Below are 14,382 nucleotides of genomic sequence, written 5' to 3'. Positions count from 1 at the left end.
CCACAGTTCTGTTCAATAGTAAGACCTTAAGAAGTCTGGGGTTTACCGAGAACTACATATGGTGTGATTCTGTGCCTTCTATACCAGAGGATACATTGCATGTCAGGCCTGCTGGATCTCTGGTTCTCCCCAAGGCTGGACATTCAGTACTTTCTCATAGGAAGAGTGTAGTTTCTATCATTTATTCATTTGGAACCAATTTTGCCAAATGCAAAATTTCCCTCCATTGGTAGTAGACACACGTGTGGCATTTCATATCAGGCCTCCTAATTAAAAACTGGGGAAGATAAATGTGTACAATTGAAGAATGAATTATAATGCATTCCAGAACATTCAGTGAGGTTTTTTTGTTTGTTTTTGTTTTTGGTGCTTCATTAAATAAGGGTGCCCTTTTTCTTCTGGAGAAGCCACATGCTTCCAGAGCTTTCTGCAGAGCTCCGCGCCCCTTTATCTTTGAAGCCTGGTTCTGCTTTTGTTTGCCTTGGTTGCACTTTACGTTGAATATTGGGATCTCAACTTTACAATGAGGCTTTTGGGGGAAAAAACGGGGTGGATTCCAAAGAGACTGAGGTGGGCTCTGAAGTATGTGCCTCTGACCCGCTAGTCCTCATTCACCTGGTCGGGCTGCTGCTCCAGGAGCCACTGACGTGAACCATCAGTGCCCTAACCTGCCCATCATGCAGCTTCCTGAAGTACTGGTTCAGTGGGTCAGGGCTTGCTGTGTCTAAACATTTCGACTACTGTGGGCCCCCTTGGGTCACCCAGTTCCTAGGATGAAGTTTTAAGGCCACTCAGGAGAGGCCTTTGGTCCCCACCTTTGGCCCCTCTGCCTGGGAGAGGGTCAGTATTCAGTCCCCTATGGCACCCAGCCAAGTGCCACAAGCTCCTCTAAGCGGGAGAGCCCCCAAGTGCCCTGGAAGGCAAGTGGGTCTCGACTAGGGAACAGCGGCAGGAACAGAAGTGGTGGGGTGAGAGGGGAGGCACCAAAGCCAGGGTCGATCGGCCTGCACCTGTAAGGGCCCGATGCCTGCTGCTGAGTGAAAGGCATCCCCAGCTTCTCCACATCCCTCACCTTCCACCCTCTGAGCCAGAGGAGGGGAGAGGCCTTGGAACAACGGAAACCTCACCTCAATGGAGTCCCCAAGCTAATGCCTTTATAAGAGATTTCATTGCAAATTGGGGCCAATCTCCCTGCCAGATTGGGAATAGAAGCATCTTCTGCTAGAGAGTTTATTTAATTGGACTGTTAATAGCATGCAGCCCTTGACCTGAGGGTTATAAGGCTCATGGAGAAAGGCTGCAGTTAAAAAAAGAAAAACCGGGGTGCCTGGGTGGCTCAGTGGATTAAAGCCTCTGTCTTCGGCTCAGGTCATGATCTCAGTGTCCTGGGATCGAGCCCCGCATCGGGCCCTCTGCTCAGCAGGGAGCCTGCTTCCCCCTCTGTCTCTGCCTGCCTCTCTGCCTACTTGTGATCTCTCTCTCTGTCAAATAAAATAAATAAAATCTTTAAAAAAAAAAAAAAAGAAAAACCTAGGGTGCCAGGGTAGCTGTCGTTAAACCTCTGTCTTCAGCTCAGGTCATGATCCCAGGGTCCTGGGATCAAGCCCCACATCGGGCTCCCTGCTCTCGGTAAGCCTGCTTCTCCCTCTCCCATTCCCCGTTTTTATTCTCTCTCACAGTGTCTGTCTCTGTCAAATTACTTAAAGAAGAAAGACCTGCCCGTCTTAGCGATCTTGCCTCCTACCCTCTCTTACTAGCTCTGGTTGTGGGGTGGGGAATAGGCTTCTGGAAAGCGATCTGGGTATTGGAAGCACACCCCCAGAAAGAACTTCAGAAGTAAGGATGAAGGAAGAAGGTTCTGCCCTGCTTTGGGGCCCCCCATGCAGACTAAAGACCACTGAAGGAGTAAATGCCCTAGTTGTGAGAAGAGCCATTACATTCGGTTAGGAAGGGGAAGCAGCCTCCTACCTTTCAGTGGGCACCTCTAGCCTCCCGCCAGATGCATCCTCCAGGGAGGCCAAAGTGCCGCCCACCTCTGCCCATCACATGGTAACAGCTTACCAGAGTCCTATACTGCCCTCAGTAGCTGCAAATGGGAGAAGGGAGGATTAGAATTAATACAACCATGGGGCAGGAACATACTGGAAGTTAACTGACACCTCATTTTCAGGCCAAGGATTGACCTTGTGCCTCTTAGTCATTTGCTGCCTTTTTGCCAACTGCTGGCTCTCCCAGAAGGCTGTTGTTACAGGCTCAGCCTTTTGCCAAGGCTTTTATCCTAAAGAACACACTGGGGGTCTCTTCCCCCAACCCGCCCCCCACCGCCCACCCTACAGCTGCTTGGAAAAGGTGGCTCCTATGATGACGTCAGGTCATGATTTAAAGGCAAGAATGCTACAGCTCAGGACTACCCCCTCCTCTTTTATTCCTGCCATGTTTTGAGGCCTGTCTTTCTCCTGCAGACCTTTTTTTACTACGCTGAGACTGTTTAGGAGTAAAGGAAATTCTGCCCCAAATCCTGATGGATAAAGTGCAGTGTTCCACAGAATCTTTGATAACATGTGTCTTCTAAGTCCCCTTTTTCAAAGTCTAGGTATTTGTGGGGCAACTGTGGTGGAGCTAGGATAGCCACAGGCATATTCAGACCCAGCATACCCATGGTAATGATTATCTAGTTCTGTTCTCCATGGCCCCAGTGATTGCAAAGGGAAAGGGCTTGTGGTGGCTGGATTGATTCCTACGACCTCACCCTTCCGGAGATCACTTTGTGTCTCAGCACCAAGGGCTCCAAAAAAGCAGACACTTCTTCCTGATCACCATCTTCCATTCCCCTCTCTGCCTTGCTCTCCTGCCCGCACACCTAAATGCCCTTGGCCTCTGAGGTTCCTAAGTAGTCTTGCCATGAAGCTTCTTAGGCCCACTTGTCTTTTTTTTTGAGGATGTTCTCTTGTGTTTTTGCTTGTGAGTGAAAAGAAAGGAGAGACCAAGGGGCAAGGTAGCTTTTTCCATTGCAGCCCTTGGTTACCTCACCAGCTCCCCCGAGACTCAGAAACCTGGCCGGTTCCTTGCTCCAGCCTGAGTCTGTGTGAGTGTGATCCTCTTTGTTGCTGGCCTGTTGGATGCCCCTCAGTGACAGGCTACTGTTCCTACGCATGCCCTAAGCCACCAGAGTGAGGCCCTTCTGCCATCTTTCCCTTCCCCTCCCCGCCCACCTTTCTTCCCCAAGGCCTTCCTCCAGTAGCTCAGCTACCAACTATGAAATTCCAAATGGGGGAAGGGAAAGCCCGTTTTGCAGCAAAATCAAACCAACGGGTCTTCATCCCATCCCCTTCCACCCCGCTTTGTGTTTTCAATGGACTCAATTCTTAGATTTTCCAAGTCCCCACAGCCACACTCGGCGCATCCACTCATGTCGCAGCTGGGTCTTGTCGTTTCATCCACAGTGTTGCCCTGAGCTCACTCACATTTTGTGGCTCGGGTCCAGGGTTTGAATATAAGACAAAAGAGGGCAGCCAGGCTTGACTAATCCATTTTGCAAGGGCAATACACGGAACAGCAGTTTTCTACCTGCCAGCATGGAAGTTAGCCTGGAGCCACACTACCCGACTTCAGTCCTCACCCTCAAAGCTCGTGGGATAGGACCTCGTGGGGTAGGTCCCCGTGGATGGGGCCTCTGTGGCTGCAGCCAGGCCAGGCAGGGTAGGGCTGCTCAGTAGGAGTTGAAGCCAGGCTGAGGGCGCTTCCCCCGCCTATCTCTTTCCTGCCTGGGCCAACGTGGCCCACGGGACCGGTCACTGCTGCCCAGCTGCCACTAGGGGGAGCCAAGCAGAGGATGGAGGGAAATAGGTCCAGCCTTGAGAGGCGCCTGCGAGTCTTCCAGGTCCGCTCTTCCCCTTAACACCCCAGCAGCCAGGGGGACAACAGGGTGCCTGATTCCCATTCATTCAGCAAACAGGAAGGTGCACAAAGTTTCAGTGCGCAGCCCAGTGCCTTTTTGCAAGCCAAGCGCTGTTCTAGATGCTAGGGGCACAGAAACGAGTCTGACAAGGGCCCCCTCCCCCAGGAGCTCTGGTGCAGAGAGGAAACGGCTTTACAAGTTGGGTGTGATTAGGACTGTGAAGAGGAAAGAACAAAATGCAATGTGGGCACGGGGCAGGCGGGGGGGGGGGGCGGGGACGCCTCAGCCAGTGTTGGGAGTCAGGAAGGCATCCTGGAGAAAATTATTTTGACCTTGAAAACAGTTGGTTAGAAATTCGCCAAAGGGAGAATGGGAAGAAGGATCTTTCAGGCAGACAGAATAGCATGTGCTTAACGTGGGCACCCGAAAGACTGGGGGGGGGGGGGAGGTGCGCGCGCGCATGCGTGCCTGTGTATGCCTGTGTTTCAGGGTTTGGTAGGGAGTGGTGAGGGGGGATGGTGCTGCTGAGACCACATCATGAAGGATCTTCGAAGTAGAGTGACCACACACCTGTTGTCCCAGTGTATTTATAGATGGCACTACCTTTCGCTCTCAAAAGCGCCCTGGTTAGGATAACAGTGTAAGCTTATTTTGTGGTTGCCATAAGACATGCTGTGGCGTTTGAACTTTATCCAGGGAGCAAAGAGAAGCCACCGGAGGGGTTTAAGCAGGGTGCTGGCAGGATGGGAGTCACTCAGTTACAGTGGCACTGATGTGAAGACTGGACTGGGTGGGGGGTAAGAGTGAAAGAGAGAGGCCAGGTAGACAGCTGTGCAGTCGTCTCAGGGGAGGGGATGAGAGAAGACCCGTTTACAGTGGATCCGGGAGGAAAATGCTGCAGAACCTGGTGATGTTTTGATGTTGGGACTGAGGGAGGAGGAGGAGTCCAGGGCAACTTCCGTCTTTCTGGCCTGAGTGCCTGGTGGACCCTGTTACCGTGGACTATGGGAGATGAGGCTGAAGTTCGGCTGAGGGGCTGCTCAGTCCAAGGTACCGGGCCTCGGGGCACCTGGCCAGGAGGGCTCAAGGGGCAGGCACTGCAGTCAGTGGAGAGGTGGCCATCCATCCATGTGGGCCCAAATGCTCTCTCCAGATAGTCCCGGAGTGGTGGGGCTGCAAATTAGGCCAGGCTTGAATATTCTGGGTGGTTGAATTCAAAGGGCAAGCAGAAGTGAAGGTATGGCTCAGCAAAGCAGGAGCAGCAGCAGCAGGTTACCTGAGGAAGATTACAATAACAGTTTAACAAGTCCAAGGCCAGACTTCGAAGGCTACCTCAGCAACCCAGATAGGGAATGGCAATCAGAGACTCATGGAAAGGGAGGGCGGGGCGGGGCGAAGGCTCCAGAGCCTTGTGCTGGTACTGAACAGAGTCCCTTTTCCTTTTTTTTTTTTTTTTCATTAAAATGCTTATTCTGAGATAATTACAGATTCACATGCAGTTGTAAAAAATAATAGAGATCCCATATGCCCTTCACCCAGTTTCTCCCAGTGTAATATCTTGCAGAACTGTAGTGTAATATACAACTGAAAGTGATTTATTGATACAAAGAAGATACAAACAGGGCCATCACCAGAAGGAGTCCACCACTGCCTTGAATAACGATGACCACTTCCCACCCAGGGGACCCCCCCCCATGAACCCCTGGCAATTAACAAACCAGTGTTCCATTTCCAAGATCTTGTCATTTCAAGAAAGTTGTATAAATAGAATATGACAACATGTAACCTTTTGCCTTTTTCTTTAAGTTGCAGCCTTATTTTCTGGAGGTTCATCCAAGTTGTATGTTTCAACAGTTTGTTCCTTTTTAGTACCAGTAGAATTCCATGGTATACATGGACCAATTTGTTTAACCATTTACCCGGTGAAGGACATTTGTGTTTCTGAGTTTTGGCTGAGAATAAAACCACTGTTGACATTCACGTATAGGATGCTGTGCGAACCTGTTTTTACTTCTCTGGGATAAACACCCAGAAATGCAGTTGCTGAGTTGTATGGTATTTGCATGTTAAGTTGTTGTTGTTGTTTTTTTTTTAAGACACCCCCAAACAGGTTTCCAGAGCGGTCATGCCATTTTGCATTCCTACCAGCAATGAATGAGTGATCCAGTTTTCAAACCACTATAGAAACATAAAGATGGATGAAAATTAAGGTGGACACACTAATGCTTCAGTAAGGCTTGACTTTGAGCTGAACGGATTTTTCTCTTCCTCATTCTTGAAGCCTCCCTCTCCCCTTTGCTTGTTTTTCTGTAGAAACCTTTGTTCCAGCAGCTCCCTATTGATATTGACATCTCACTGACCTCAATGTATACTTAGTAACGAGACTGGGATGGTCTGGCACTTGTGCTAGTCTAGTCATGAGACTACCTTGGAGACATGATCCAACGTGGCTCACAGCATGTACTAGATTCCTATCAAAACCACCCAGAATCTGCATTTTTTCCTATAAAACCCTTCAGCCTTTTCCTCCCTGGGCGGGTCTGCAGTTTTGAAAACATTAGCCTGCTGCAGCCTCCTTTCCCTGGCAAAGTAATAAAACTATATTGCTCCTCTTAATTTATTTAATTTTTTGAGAGAGAGAGAGAGCGCGAGCAAACAGGGGTGGAAGAGCAGAGGGAAAGAGAGAGAATCTTACGACTTAGAGCTGGATCCCACGACCCTGAGGTAAGCACCCCAGCCAAAATCAAGAGTTGGATGCCCAGCCACCCAGGCACCCTTATCATTCCTCTTTACCCACAAATTCTGTCTTTGTGTTCTATTTAATGTCCAGAGCCCAGAGATCAGTTTTCCACAAGAGTTTTTCTGCATCCTCACCAGCATTCAATGTTGTCACTATTTTTAAAAGATTTTATTTATTTATTTATTTGAGAGAGAGAGAGAGAATGAGAGAGAGAAAGAGAGTATGAGAAGGGAGAGGGTCAGAGGGAGAAGCAGACTCCCCACCTAGCAGGGAGCCCAATGCGGGACTCGATCTCAGGATTCCACGATCATGACCTGAACTGAAGGTAGCCACTTAACCAACTGAGCCACCCAGGCACACTCACTATTTTTTTTTAAACTACTCTGATAAGTGTGTAGTAAGGGGTTATGGTGGCTTTCATTTTCATTTCCCTAGCGGCTAATGGTGTTTTATTTACATCTTTTCACGTGTTTATTTGCCATCCTTCTATCCTCTTCGCTGGAGTGTCCCATCAAGTCTTTCAAAGCTCTCTCTTTTAGCTGGTTCCCTCTGACACTGTTTCAGCCCCAGAAGGGGAAATTGTCATCATCTCGGGATTGCCAGCTGAGGGTTGAAGTGCAGGTCCCACTCAGCATCTGCTGTCAACCAAGCGGGGAGCCTCCTTGTTCCTCCAGGTGCGATTGGGAGTAGCAGCTTCCGCCAGGCTTCCATTGATACTTCCTGGCTTGGCGGTGGGGGGGGGGACTTCCTTGTAGCTGCTCTCAACACGACCTCCACTGACACCACAAGGTTGGAGGAATGTGGTCTCGCTACTGCTGGGTGATGGTGAAAACCTTAAAGTCTCCACCAGATCTGATATTACCCAGCAGGAAGGGTAGTTAATATTGCCTATTGGGGATGGAAGTCGGGCCACCCCACGTGGTCTCCACTGATACCGCTAGACGGGAACCTTCATTATCATTCAACCCGATGAAAGCCCCCCTTCTCTACTCGCTCAGCCTTCTCTGACACCGCCTGGAAGGGGGTGCAGGTGAGGGCTTGGGGTGCTCTTTACAGCCCGAAGTCCAAGTCTTTGCTCCCTGTGTGGCCTTGGCTGGTGGGGGTGGGGCCACAGTTTTTCCTGTGCTGTCTGGCTACAGTAGAGAGATTGATATCTAACACTGTCTGTTTTCTTAGGCTGTTCCTTTCCTTGGGAGAGATGCCTTTGCTGGGGTTCTTTGCCTACGCCCATTGGCATTGCCCAGTCGGCTTCTTCAGCCTCAAGTGTGGAATATATGAGGCAAAAGGAAAGCCTAGGGAACTCACGACCATGTTGGTCCTTGAGTCAGGGACCCCTACCTGCTCTGCCTTCTGTCCACATCCCAGAAGTCTTCTGTGGTTGCTTCATAGCTAGTGTCCAGAGCTTTCAGCTGGACTCACCAGAAGGAAAAGAAAAAGTATGTCTACTTGGTCTTCTCAGAACTTTGTATGTCTCCAAAGAAATCAAAAGTTTTTGTCACATAATATATAGAGAAGTTGACAATTCCCAAGTTTATTGCTCACTGAATTTTCACAAACTGAACATACCCAGAACCCAGATCAAAAGACAGATCGTGGGGCGCCTGGATGGCTCAGTTGGTTGAGCATCCGACTCTTGGTTTCGGCTCAGGTCATGCTCTCCAGGTCATGGGATCCAGCCCCACGTGGGGCTCCACACTCAGTGGGGGGTCTGCTTGAGATTCTCCTTCTCTCTCTGCCCTTCTACCCGCTTGTGCATGTGCACACACGTGCGTATTCTCTCTGAAATAAATAAATAAAGTCTTTAAGAAAAAACAAACAGAACAGAACCTGACCAGCACCCTCGTGACTCCTTCCAGCACCACTGTCCACACTAGAGTAGCTGCTACCTCTGGTCCTTATGTGGCTGCCCCAGCTGAAGTGCGTCAATAGCTTGAGGTGCACTCTGACCCCCTTCAGTTCCCCTGTGTTTGTGTGTGTGTGTGTGTGTGTGTGTATGTGTGTGTGTGTGAGAGAGAGAGAGAGAAGGCCTCTTGCGTGTAGGCTTGTGGGTTCAGGCACACAACTTTTACCAATCTGACTTCCTTGCCTACACCTGGGGATTTGAAAGTTCTTCACAGACCCAGATTCAGATCTGAATTCCATTATTTGCCAAGAATGACTAAGAGTGTGGGCTTCGAAATTGAACCCGAGTTCAAATCCCAGCTCTGCAGCTCCTCAGCTGTGTGGTTAAGGGGCAGTGGGGGCTCCTGGGTGGCTCAGTGGGTTGAGCTGCTGCCTTTGGATCGGGTCATGATTTCAGGGTCCTGGGATCGAGTCCCGCATCGGGTTCTCTGCTCAGCAGGGAGCCTGCTTCCCTCTCTCTCTCTCTGCCTGCCTCTCAGTCTATTTGTGATCTCTCTCTGTCAAATAAATAAATAAAATCTAAAAAAGGGGGGGGGCAGTGATGGGGCACCTGGGTAGCTCAGTGGGTTAAGCCTCTGCCTTCGACTCAAGTCATGATCTCAGGGTCCTGGGATCAAGCCCCACATCGGGCTCTCTGCTCAGCAGGGAGCCTGCTTCCCCTCTCTCTCTGCCTGCTGCTCTGCTTACTTGTGATCTCTGTCAAATAAATAAATAAAATCTTTAAAAAAAAAAAAAAGAAAAGGGCAGTGATAACACAGACCTTGAGGCTGTGGCATGAGGATGAAATTAAATGACTCATGCAAAGTGCTTAGAACAGTGCTTGCCGCAAAACCCAACACTCAGTCAGCGGCAGTATTACCATTATACGCAGTAGGACGGTTATGAATATTGACACAAATTCTAGCGAGCACCTGATACCGTCCCTGGCACTCAGGCTCTTCCTGGCACTCAGTAGGCTTGAGTTCACCTCCTTCTTCCCTGCAGGGAGCAGCAAGGAGTTGTACCAACTAACTCCCATGTGTTGGAGGGAGGGAGGAAGGGAAGGAAAAGCTTCCAAAGAGGGGGAGAGTAGCTGTGTTGTGCTGTCCTTCGGGGGGGGGGGGTGCCTCCTGAGAATATGCAACATGCTTCCTTTTGACAAACTTCCTTCCCCTTCTGAGGAACAGGGTTAACTCCCACTGCCTCTCTTCATGCCCCTACTCAGGAGTCTGTCCGCAAAGGCCTGAATGGAGTAGAAAGCAATGGGGAAGGAAAGCCAGCCCATTTCCGTACGTTGAGGCCTGCCTGCTTCCCTCGTTCTAACACTGTTCTACTTCTTTCTTAGTCTGGCAGAGTAAAGGTTCTGGAAGTTTCCAGACTAGCACAACCCCACATCCTGGCTTATGTATCTGTAAGTCCTTTCCTCTCTCTGGAAGATAGTACGGGCTGCCGTGCCCAGGCCTGCCTTGGGGAGGGCCCAAGGTGGCTCTCAGTTCCCCAATTTGGGTGTTAATGGGAGCGGTTGGCACTAAAAGTCCAAAGTGCTGTTTGACCTGAACTTCATATTTAAACCGTGCCACTATACCTCTCTGTGAGGAGAGAAAGAAATGGTATGCTGAAGTTAAACAGAGCTAGGGTGTTCCAGCTCCCCAAAGTTTGATCCACCTTGTCCCCACCGCCGCAGAGAAAAGAGAAATTTGCCACAGCCTCCAGATTTATGGCACTGCCTTTCTCTCTGCAGACAGCAGAGGGCATCATTAGCACAAACTCCATGTCACCGGCAAATCGATGGGAAGGGTGGTTTGCCAAGGTTCTAGCACAGTAAAACTTTGATTAACAGAAATGTGCAAGAAAACTGGCTGTTCAGCTGAATACTCTCTCTCAAGAAAAGAAGTTTATGAGCTAATAGGGGCTGAGAAAACCTTATCGTTCCACTCCTTGTAGTTGAAAAGGCGTGCAAAATTCCCATAATGTCTTTACAGCCTCAACTAGTAATAGGGATCCTGGGTAGGGTTGCCTGCTTTTGAGAATAAAAATACAGAATGAGGGACGCCTGGGTGGCTCAGTTGGTTGGGCAGCTGCCTTCGGCTCAGGTCATGATCCCAGCGTCCTGGGATCGAGTCCCACATCGGGCTCCTTGCTCGGCAGGGAGCCTGCTTCTCCCTCTGCCTCTGCCTGCCATTCTGTCTGCCTGTGCTCGCTTTCTCCCTCTCTCTCTCTCTGATAAATAAATAAAATCTTTAAAAAAAAAATACAGAATGAGGAATACGGGACATTATATAGTTTAAGAAATAAGACTCTGAGGGTGCCTAGGATGGCTCAGTCAGTTAAGCATCTGCCTTCGGCTCAGGTCATGATCTCGGGGTCCTGGGATCGAGCTCCCTCCTCCAGTTGGGCTCCCTGCTCCACAGGGAGTCTGCTTGTCCCTCTCCCTCTGAACACCTCCCCCACCCCCACTCATGCTCTGTCTCTCACTTTCTCTCTCTATCAAATAAATAAATAAAAATCTTAAAAATAGAGGAGACTCTGAAAGTCAGAGTGAGAAAGCAGAGTAGCTAGGGTCCTCGTAACACGAGCAACAGCATAACTGGGGAGTCTTCTGGATTTTCTTTTTGCTTTGCATATCCTGGACTGGGCACTGGAGACACGGGCAATCCAGAAACGCCAAGGGGCTGAGACAAAAGAAGCCCGAACCAAATCTGCCACTTTCTAGGCAAAAGAATGGGAAAACAGACGGTCTAACAAGACAGAAAACTTACAGACAACAACCACTCAAGGGCAACCGGATACCGCAAAGAAAACCAGCTCTACCTGTCCCAAGCCAGCAAAGACCCAGGGGGAAGCCAATATTTCCACCCTTGCTAGGCTGTAAGGCGGTGTCCCTAACCTCCCACCTGGGCCATTTCAGGAAGGCCTAACATGGGTCCTCCCCCACCCCGTGCTCTTGGCACAGGACCATAATGAGGCCTCTCACCCCATATTGTCAGTGGGGGTACTCCTGCCCCTCAAAGAGGGGCCTCATGAAGATCCTCAACTCCCACTCCCATTCAGCCTCTGGGTGTTACTGGAGCCTGAATGGGAGCCCTGGACTTCCATCTCACCTGACTCGTTATGAGACCATGTCTCTCTTCTCTCCCCAGCATGGGTTTGAGGCAGCTAGCTGAAATAGAAGCTTTAAACAAGATCCAGAGTCTCATAACACCCCACATGTCCAAACAGCTATAAAAAATGACTCATATTTTCACGAACCAGGAGGATCTCAGGCTCACTGAGAAAAAGCAATCAATAGATGCCAGCCCCAAGATGACAGAAATGTTAGAATCATTTGACAAAGATTTTAAAGGAACCGTCATAAAAAATGCTTCAGTGAGCAAATACGAACACACTTGAAACCAGTAAAAATAACAGACCGTCTCAGCGAAGAAATAGAGATATAAAAGGACAATTGGAGATTTTAGAACTGAAAAATACAAAACAAAACAAAACAAAAAGCCAGAGACAAAAACCCAATGGCTAGGCTTAACAGCAGAATGGAAGGACCAGAGGAAAGTATCAGTGAGTGAACTTGAAGATAGAACAACAGAGGTAACTCATTCGGAACACCAGAGAGAAAATAGATAGAAAGGAAAAAGAACGAAACTTGGGGACTTTTATGACTCTTACCAAAAAAATCTAACATTCACTACCTCAAAGTTCTAGAAGGAGAGGTGAAAATGGTGTGGCTAGGGTCACCTGGGTGGCTCAGTCATTGAGCATCTGACTTCCTCTCAGGTCGTGATCCTGGGGTCCTGGGATTAAGCCCCTGCTTGGCTGGAGGCCCGCTTCTCCCACTCCCACTCCCCCTGCTTGTGTTCCCTCTCTCACTGTCTCTCTCTCTCTCTGTGTGTCAAATAAATAAATACATTTTTTTAAAGGGAGTGTGTGGCTTAAAAGGTATTAGAAGCAATAATGGCTGAAAACTTCCTAAATTCAGCAAAACAAAAACAAAACCCAAAGAACCATACACCAACAGATTGAAGAAGCTGAGGGAACCCCAAACAGGATAAACCCAAATATAATCCACACTGAAACACATCACAGTCACGTTTCCAAAACCCAAAGACAAAGGAAAAAAGATCCCAAAAGTAGGGAGAGAGAAATGATACTCTACCTGTAGGGGAAAAAAATTCAAATAACAGCAGATTTCTCATCAGAAACCAGGGGACGAGAAGGAAGTTCTGACAGAAAACTAGCAACCCAGATTCCAATGCAAATACCCTTTAGCAACAAAGGGGAGGAATCAAGGCATTCTTCAGATGAAGGAAAGCGAAGAACAGGGAGTCATCATCAGACTTACTCTGAAGGACTGGCTAAGGGCAATTCTCTGAAAAGAAAGGAACTAACAGAAACAGGAATCCACTCTTGGAACATCACGAAAGAAGAAAACACAGTAAGCCAAAATATAAGTAAATACAAGAGAAATCCTCCCCCACCCCCGCCTGAGTTTTCTAAATCAGGTTTGATGGTTGAAGCCAAACTGTATGACATGGTTCTCAACATATGTATTATGTTTAAGACAATTATATGCTGGTTGATTTTACTTCAATAAAGCAAGAAAAAATTAATGGATAGGATAAAAGACGGCTATGAATGAGGGAGGGTAAAGAGACGTAAAGGGAGGTAAGATTTCTATGTTTCACTCAAAATGGTAAGATGGAGATGTCAGCAGTCCGTGATCAATTATGTATATTTTATATCGTGCTCAGAGAAGTCACTTAAAAAGTTATAGAAAGAGATGTAGCCCAAAGCACTATAGATACGGGCATATCTTGCTTTATTGTGCTTTACAGATTTTTTTTTAAAGATTTTACTTATTTATTTGAGAGAGACAATGAGCAGGAGCAGGGGTAGAAGGAGAGGGAGAAGCAGACTTCCCACCGAGTAGGTAGGACATTGTGGGGCTCTATCCCAGGACCCTGGAATCAGGACCCAAGCCGAAGGCAGATGTTTAATCCACTGGCATCCCAGCTTTGTGGATATTGAAGGTTTCTGGGGACTCTGATTGAAACAAGTCTATTGGGGACATTTTCTCAACAACATTTGGTCATTTCGCGTCTGTGTGTGACATTTTGGTAACTCTTGTAATATTTCAAACTTTTCCATTATTATTTGTTATGGTGATTTGTAATCAGTGATGAGGACTCACTGAAAGGTGGTTAGCCTTTTTAGCAATAAAGTATTTTTAAATTAAGGTGCATTTTTTAAAAAGATTTTCTTTATTTATGAGAGAGAGAGAGAGGGAGAGAGAGCAAGCGAGCACAGGCAGACAGAGAGTGGCAGGCAGAGGCAGAGGGAGAAGCAGGCTCCCTGCCGATCAACAAGCCCGATGTGGGACTCGATCCCAGGACACTGGGATCATGACCTGAGCCAAAGGCAGCTGCTTAACTAACTGAGCCACCCAGGCCTCCCAAGGTGCATATTTTTAAAGGCATAATGCTATTGCACACTTAATAGATGACAGTATAGTGTAAACATAACCTTTATATGCATTGGGAAGCCAAAAATATTCATTTGACTCACGTTATTGTGATAGTCATTTTATTTGTGGTGGTCTGGAACTGAACCCACAATACCTCTGACATATGCCTGTAATTAAAATAGAATTCTAAAAATGGTAAAAGCAACACAGGCAGTTAGGGAAAAGAAACAAAAACAGAACAAACAGGAAACCAACAAGAAGATGGTGGTCTTGATTTCCAGGATAGCTAGCAAATAATTACATTTGATGTATCTGGTCTAAATATACCAATTAAAAGCCTTAGATGGGCATTGTGGATTCAAAAAACATGGAAATTATATGTCAAATTGATTTAATTTTTAAAAA

The sequence above is a fragment of the Mustela nivalis genome (genome assembly GCF_964662115.1).
Source record: "Mustela nivalis genome assembly, chromosome: X".
In the NCBI taxonomy this organism is placed as follows: Eukaryota; Metazoa; Chordata; class Mammalia; order Carnivora; family Mustelidae; genus Mustela; species Mustela nivalis.
Note: the sequence above shows the minus strand (reverse complement) of the source record.